Below are 8,243 nucleotides of genomic sequence, written 5' to 3' on the forward strand. Positions count from 1 at the left end.
ACAGACTAACTGAAAACTACTGACAGAAAACATCTAACTGAAACTTCTGACCCCGTGCGTGTACAAGCACACGCCGACGGTCAGTGTTTATTCAGAGTACTGTAACCTGAAACTTGAGTGTGTGTGTAGTTTATCCAACAAATCACCCTCTAATATGCTACACACTGAATCACCCCTAGCTTGTGTTGTAGCTCAACGTACCGGCTCCTTCCAAGGGATTTTGTGAAAATGTCTGCAACTTGGTCTCCGGTTCTGACATGGACGATATCCACTCGCCCCAGCTCAACACACTCTTTGCTATAGTGATACCTGAGGTCAATGTGTTTACTCCTCTCATGATGCACCGGATTTTTGCTCAGTTCGATTGCAGATCTGTTGTCAACATGCAGCTTGACCTTCTGAACTTTTGTACCCAGCATTTCAGCAAGCAACCTGCTCAGCCACACAGCCTGACTTGCTGCTGTCGCTGCTGCTATGTACTCGGCCTCGCATGAAGATTTTGCAACCACCTTCTACTTCTGGGAGGACCAAGTAATAGCACCTGAACCGGGGAAAAACACAATACCCGTGGTACTTTTCCTGTCATCAAGATCTCCTACGTGGTCACTATCACTGAAACCAATGAGAATAGTTTCCCCTTCTGCTCTGTAGATACACCCAAGATTCAGGGTGCCCTTGATGTACCTCAGAACTTGCTTGATGAAACGGCTTAGAAGCCCCATAACATATGTAATGTCAGGTCGTGTGTTTACCAGGTACCGCAGGCTCCCAATGAGACTTCGACGATATTCAGTTGCATCCACTGCTCCTCCCTGGTTCTTCCTCAACTTCAGGCGATTTTCCAGTGGTGTATGACTGGCATTGCACTGATCCATGCCAGCATCTTCCAGAATCTTCTTAGCATAGCTGGACTGGCAAACACTGATTCCATACTGGTCCTGCTTCACTTCTAAATCCAGATAGTAAATTAGGAGACCAAGATCGCTCATCTGAAACATGTCCTGCATCTGCTGCTTGAACTGCTTGATAACATCTTCAGAGGACCCAAAGATGATTAGATCGTCGACGTACACCCCAACCAGCAAATGATCACTTCCTTTCCCACGCTTGTACAGGGCATGATCCAAACGACACTTCTCAAAACCAAGGGAAACCAGGGTAGTGTCCAGCTTGGTATTCCATGCTTGGGGTGCCTGATGGAGCCCATACAGAGCCTTCCGCAGCTTCAGAACCTTGCTGGGATTGCAGCTGTCGATGAAACCTGCTGGCTGATGCACATAAACTTCTTCCTGCAGTTCCCCATTCAGAAAAGCAGATCGCACATCCATGTGATGCACTGACCACCGCCGTTGCGCCGCCACTGCAAGCAACAGGCTCACTGTTTCCAGACGAGCTACGAGAGCGAACACTTCGTCAAAATCCACCCCTTGCCTCTGTGTGTATCCCTTTGCCACCAGACAAGCTATGTGCTTCACAATATTTCCAGCTGGATCGCGCTTCACCTTGAACACCCACTTTAGTCCGATGGCGCGATGACCGGCAGGCAGGGAGGCAAGAGACCAGGTGCTGTTGGAGCGGATGGAGTCCATCTCTGCCCCCATTGCGTCGCGCCAGGCAGGTTCATCCAGTGCATCCTCGACAGACGCGGGTTCCTCTGCAGCAGAGAGACAAAGGCCGCTGTATTCCAAAGTGCACTCCGGTGCATGGTCGATGACGTACTCCATCGATTTGAAACGGACATGCACCCCCTCGGCGTCGAAGTCCTCGCCGGTGAGTGGAGTCACCCACCCGTCTTCCGGATCATAGGATCTTGCTGGTGAGTACGGACTTGTACCCACTGAGACTGGCGTCCACTCCGCGCTTGACGTGCTCACATCAGACCCGCCCGACATGGGCATCTGTGGTGAGGTCGGCGAGGCCGGCGAGCTTGGTGAAGATGGCGAGCTTGATGCAGTCGGTGATGCAGGCGTGTGTGGTGGCACCGCTGCGCCCGGCGACACAGAGTAGGTCGCCGTCACGGGCACACCTACGTCGGTGTGCATGACCGTGAACTCACGGGCGTGCTCCGAGTCGCCACCGTCCTTGCTCTGGTTCCAGCGCCGGTCTTCCTCAAAACGCACATCCCGTGTGATGAACAAGCGCTTGCCGACCGGGTCGTACACCTGATACCCCTTTGTGCCCGGCTCGTATCCGAGGAAAATACCGGGGCACGATCTGTCTGCCAGCTTAGTCACGCCAGGTCCGACGAGCTTGACATGCGCGATGCAGCCGAAGGCGCGGAAGTAGTCCACCGTCGGCTTTTTCTTGCGCCATGCTTCGTATGGAGTGATGTTGTAGGCTTCTGGTTGCGACCTATTCAGAATATGGACGGCGGTACGCATGACCTCGCCCCAGAACGTGCACGGCACGTCCATGGCCTTCAAGAGGCTACGCGCCATCTCCACTACGGACTGGTTCCGCCGTTCAACCACTCCATTTTGCTGGGGAGAGTAGGGCGTCGTTGTGTTCCTGTTGATTCCCATCTCCTCGCAGTAGGTGGCGAAATCGTTCGACGTGAACTCGCATCCCTGTCCGTGCGGAACGCCCGAAGCTTGGTGTTGCCCTGCGTCTCCGCCAGCGCCTTGATCTTCTTGAAGTACCGAAACGCCTCATCTTTGCTCTTTAGTACCTCAAGCCACATGTATCTACTGAAATCATCAACAATCGACAGGAAGTACTTGTTACCGCTGGCCGTCGCCGGAGTGATTGGGCCGCACAGATCACCATGAACAAGCTCGAGCGCGCCTCAGCGTGGTAAGCCGACACGCGCGGGAAGGGCGTCTGGTGCATCTTGCCAATGGTGCACCCCTCACAGAACTGATCGAGGTGCGCAATCGCTAGCATCCCGCGCACCATGGTCTTCGCCCCGAGTTCGTGCAGCGCGCGGAAATGCAGGTGGCCGAACCTGGCGTGCCACCTCCAGGACACGTCCTGGACTCCGGCGAGCAGGCACACGGGAGTGGCCAAGTTCAGAGCCACGGCGTAAAGCCGGTTGCTCATCCGCCGCACCCGCGCCAGTAGCAGCTTCTGCCTGTCGTACAGACAGAGCTCGCCGTCCTCAATGACAGTCCTGGACCCATTCTCGTCGAGTTGTCCGATGCTGACGATGCTCGTGCGCAGCTGCGGGATGTAGTAGACGTCCGCGAGTGCTCGATGTTCTCCACTGCGGCACGAAAACAACACGGCGCCGTGTCCACAGATCTGCAGTGCAGAGCCATCACCGAAACAAACTGTACCTCGTACTGTCTCATCAAGCTCCGAGATCATGTCGCGGCGCCCTGTCATATGGTTGCTGGCGCCGGTGTCCAGGTACCAGCGGTCGTCGTCCGTCGCCACCGGCATGACTCGCGCCTCGTTGAGGAAGATCTCGGTGCCTGGTTCATGTCTGCTGTCGATCGCGTCCTCCCCGCTCACCACCACACAGGTGGCCAACAGCAAGCCTGGTTGCTCGACGTCGACCTGAGCGATGTTTGCCTGTTGGTCCGGTTGCTCGCGCTGGTCCCTTTCCTTCTTGCGACATTCCTTGGCCCAGTGCCCTGGGATGCCGCAGTAGCGGTAGTTGCCCTTTCGCTTGGGCGTCGCCAGACCGCCGTTGCCGCAGCCGCCCGCTCTGGGCACAGCCGCCCCCGCCTTGGAGGTTCTTCGGCTTGCCGTTTCCGCGCCCCCGCCCCGCTCCAGAGCCTGAGGACGCGCCGCCCTGGTCCAGCAACTTCTCGTGTGCCCGCCACTGGTCAATGGTGTATAGCAGCTGCGTGCCGGGCGCTGGGGTCTCCTCGTGCTCTCACTCCTCGACGACAAGGAGCCGGCCGCAGAGTTCCTCGAGGGAGAGCTGCCTGGTGTCGACGAGTGACTCGATCGCCACGGCCATCTCGTGGTATGGGCGTGGCACGGTGCGGAGCACCTTGAGGACAGCTTTGTGCTCATCCACGGGGTCGCCGAGCGCGTGCAGCTCGTCGATGATCGTCTTGAGTCGCATGACATATGACTCGATCCCCTCGCCGTCCTTGTACCGTAGTGCCTCCTACTCCGAGCGGCGAGTCTGCGCCTTGGCCTCGCGCACGCTTTCGACGCCGACGCGCATGGTCTTCAGGGTGTCCCACGCCTCCTTGGCTGTGGCCTTGGCGCCCAGGATTCGCATGAGCTCCGGCGGCACCCCCTTTAGGAGGGCGATCATGGCGCGCCGGTCGTCGTGATCTGTGCCTTGCCCCGTCTCCACCACGCGCCAGAGTTCGTCCGCCTGCAACTGCAGTTTAGTGATCATAGCCCAATCGGAGTAGTTTGTGCACGTGAGCATCATCGGGGGCCCGCCGCCGCCGCTGTTGTGCACGACGCGCACCCCTAATCCCTCCTCAGTGGAGAGATGCGCCAATGATTTCTCCAGTGCCACGACCTCCGCCGCGGCCTTCTCCTCCTCGATCTCCTTCTTTGACTTCTCGTCGCCGCTGCCGGCCATCTCTCCGACGGATCAGACACCGCCGGCGCCCAGGATGGATCGAACACCACCGAGGCTCTGATACCACTTGTTGTTTCAGATAGCCGTCCAAGAGAAAGAGAGGTGGAAGACAATGGTTTTGCGCTGCTCAACTGATGCAACTTTTCTGCTTCTTCTGTTATTATCAGACTAGCTCAAACGGCTGACGAATTACAAGAAAAATACCCACACCTTCAGCAGGCCTACTGGTCGTGCCATCCCACGACGCCTAGCTAAGATCGGGCGACTACTTTGCCCGCACGGACCGCAACGATCATGCCATCCCATGACCTGGTAAGGCGAGCAAAACTAGCTAACAGACTAACTGAAAACTATTGACAGAAAACATCTAACTGAAACTTCTGAACCCGTATGTGTACAAGCACACGCTGACGGTCAGTGTTTATTCAGAGTACTGTAACCTGAAACTTGAGTGTGTGTCTGTATGCAGATTATCCAACACGTATGTCATATGTGGATTGAAGTTTTTTGCAATTCTTGTCAGCCATAATCTTGCATGGACAAGTCTACTAGTTAGATTAGCGTGTGTGCGCCATGCATGTAGATTGGTTAGTTACCAGTGTAGTGCGTGCATGCATCAGATGGATAACCTAGTTATGTGTAGCTGCATGCATGTAGGGGCTGTTGAGAGCAGCGAGTCCTACGCCTGAAATCGTTGTGAGGGGCGGCCAGGCTGAGCGGATGGATAGTGCGCCAGATCGGGAAGGTGGGGAGCGATGTGTATGCATCGGCCAAGTATAAAATCCCCAGGTGAGCTTGTTACGGTAGCGCGTGTGTGCGCGTCCAGGGTTGTAGCCCGACGTGGTATGTGCCATGGTTTGAGCTGAAAAAAAGGGTCGTGCGTGCCGCCGAGGCACGGTTCGTGCGTCGTGGAGTTCGTCGCTGGAAAACTTCATTGTTTGCTCCTCTTCTTCCTCCTACCTCCGTCCGAGCGTGAGCGCAAAGAGAGAAAGAGGTTCGTCCGGCGTTGGTGTCGCCGGAGGCTATTCGGCGTTCGTCGCCGGACCGGGTTTGTCGCAATTCTATCTTGACATGTATAAATTGCAGACCACCTTTAATTCTTTATTTAGCTTGCGTTCGACTGACACTGCGAAACAAGCGAGCTGGCTCTAAGCTGCTGCTAGCGAAGAAAAAACCAGGTTCCACGACCGGATCCCCCCATCTGCTCCTACCGTGCTTTCCATCTCTCTCATATGCCGCCGGCTCCTGTTAGCTTGCGCCGGTTTGTAGCTTTTCCAGTGCAGTAACATTTGGGCTTACTCCGATTAATCCTTCTTTTCAGAGCCGTAGATTGACGACGCAAATTTAGCTGTTCGCTGTCAGTTCATTGCACGACCTGACCTCCACGCAGAATTGACAGGGCGAGCATAGAGCCCATGGAGGGTGCTCTGGTGTGTAGAAGGACAAGATGTGGGCTGTGCAATCGCGATGTATTGATCGGTTCACCAGGCACGTATATATAAGTACAGAGGTGGGCCACAACCTCAACTATACAGAGGAAACAGGAGGTGAGCCCTACACACAAATATACACGTGCACAATATACTCAACACCCCCCGCAGTCGAAGCGGCGGCAGTGACGCAAAGACTGGAACAAAACTCCTCGAAGGTAGAAGTCGGCAGTCCCTTCGTCATCACATCGGCGAACTATTGTGCGGTCGGCACGTGGAGAACCCGAATGCGTCAAAAAAAATCAAAACACCAACCACTACAGTTAGATTTATTATATTTGTTGCTAAAATATCGGTATTAAGCCACTTGCTCGCGCACAAAATGAATGTCCAGCTCAATGTGTTTAGTCCGACGATGATGAACGGGGTTGGCGGAGAGGTACACCGCAAAGACGTTGTCACAGTAGACAACCGTAGCCTGGGAGACGTCGTGATGCAGCTCCTGAAGTAACTGTTGTAGCCAGGTGCACTCAGCAACAGCGTTGGCCACAGCTCGGTACTCAGCTTCCGCGCTGGAGCGCGAAACCGTGGGTTGTCGCTTGGACGACCACGAGACGAGTGAAGGACCGAGGTAGACGCAGTAGTCAGAGGTGGACCGACGAGTATCTGGGCAGCCAGCCTAGTCCGCATCGGAGTAGGCCATCATCTCCAGAGAAGTGGACGCCGTGAGTGTCAGCCCGAGGGTCATCGTGCCGCGGATGTAACGAAGGATCCACTTCACGAGAGTCCAATGGGAGTCGCGAGGGGCGTGCATGTGGAGACACACCAGCTGAACAGCATACTGAAGATCCGGTCTGGTGAGAGTCAAATACTGAAGAGCACCGACGATAGACCGGTAGAAAGGGGCATCCGGCGCTGGCGAGCCCTCAAGAGCAGAAACCTTTGCCTTCGTGTCAACAGGAGTAGCAACAGGGTGACAGTTGAGCATGCTAGCACGCTCAAGAAGCTCGTGCGCATACTTCTGCTGATGAAGAAAGAAACCGTCCGGGCGCCGAACGACCTAATGCCAAGGAAATAATGCAGAGCACCCAAGTCCTTGATGGCAAACTCGTCAGGCAGCCGGAGAGTAATATGCTGAAGAAGAGCTGCGGAGGAGGCCGTCAGGATGATGTCATCGACGTAAAGGAGCAAGTATGCAGTCGTGTCACCGTGGCGATAGACAAACAGTTAGGCGTCCGAGCGAGTGACGCTGAAGCCCAGTGTCTGAAGAAACCCGGTGATCCGCTGGTACCAGGCATGGGGTGCCTACTTGAGCCCGTAGAGAGAGCGGGACAGCAGACACACATGGCCAGGAAGTGAGGCGTCGACGAAACCGGTGGGTTGCTCACAATACACCTGCTCCTCAAGATGCCCATGAAGAAAGGTGTTGGAGACATCCATCTGATGAACAGGCCAGCCTCGGGACACTGCGAGCTGGAGGATGGTGCGGATCGTGCCCGGTTTCACAACCGGGGAAAACGTCTCAGTGAAGTCCACTCCAGCGCGCTGGCGGAAACCACGAACCACCCAGTGAGCCTTGTAGCGCTCAAGAGTACCATCCGAGCGGGTCTTATGGCGAAAGACCCACTTGCCGGTGATGACGTTGGCGCGAGGACGCCTGGGAACCAGTGTCCAGGTACGGTTCCGCTGAAGAGCATCGAACTCTTCCTGCATCGCCGCAAGCCAGTGTTGGGTTTCGTAGTAATTTCAAAAATTTTCCTACGCACACGCAAGATCATGTGATGCATAGCAACGAGGGGAGAGTGTTGTCTACGTACCCAACGCAGACCGACTGCGGAAGCGATGACACGACGTAGAGGAAGTAGTCATATGTCTTCACGATCCAACCGATCAAGCACCGAAACTACGGCACCTCCGAGTTCGAGCACACGTTCAGCTCGATGACGATCCCCGGACTCCGATCCAGCAAAGTGTCGGGGAAGAGTTCCGTCAGCACGACGGCGTGGTGACGATCTTGATGAACTACAGTAGCAGGGCTTCGCCTAAACTCCGCTACAGTATTATCGAGGAATATGGTGGCAGGGGGCACCGCACACGGCTAAGGAATCAATCACGTGGATCAACTTGTGTCAACTTGTGTATATGGGGTGCCCCCTGCCCCTGTATATAAAGGATGGAGGAGGAGGAGGCCGGCCAAGGCAAAGGTGCGGCCAGGATAGGGAGTCCTACTAGGACTCCAAGTCCTAGTAGGAGTCCACCAAGAGGGGAGGAAGGGAGAAGGAATAGGAGGAGAAGGAGAGGTGGCCGGCCCCTTTTTTCCT

The sequence above is a fragment of the Triticum aestivum genome, chromosome 4A (assembly GCF_018294505.1).
Source record: "Triticum aestivum cultivar Chinese Spring chromosome 4A, IWGSC CS RefSeq v2.1, whole genome shotgun sequence".
Lineage (NCBI taxonomy): Eukaryota > Viridiplantae > Streptophyta > Magnoliopsida > Poales > Poaceae > Triticum > Triticum aestivum.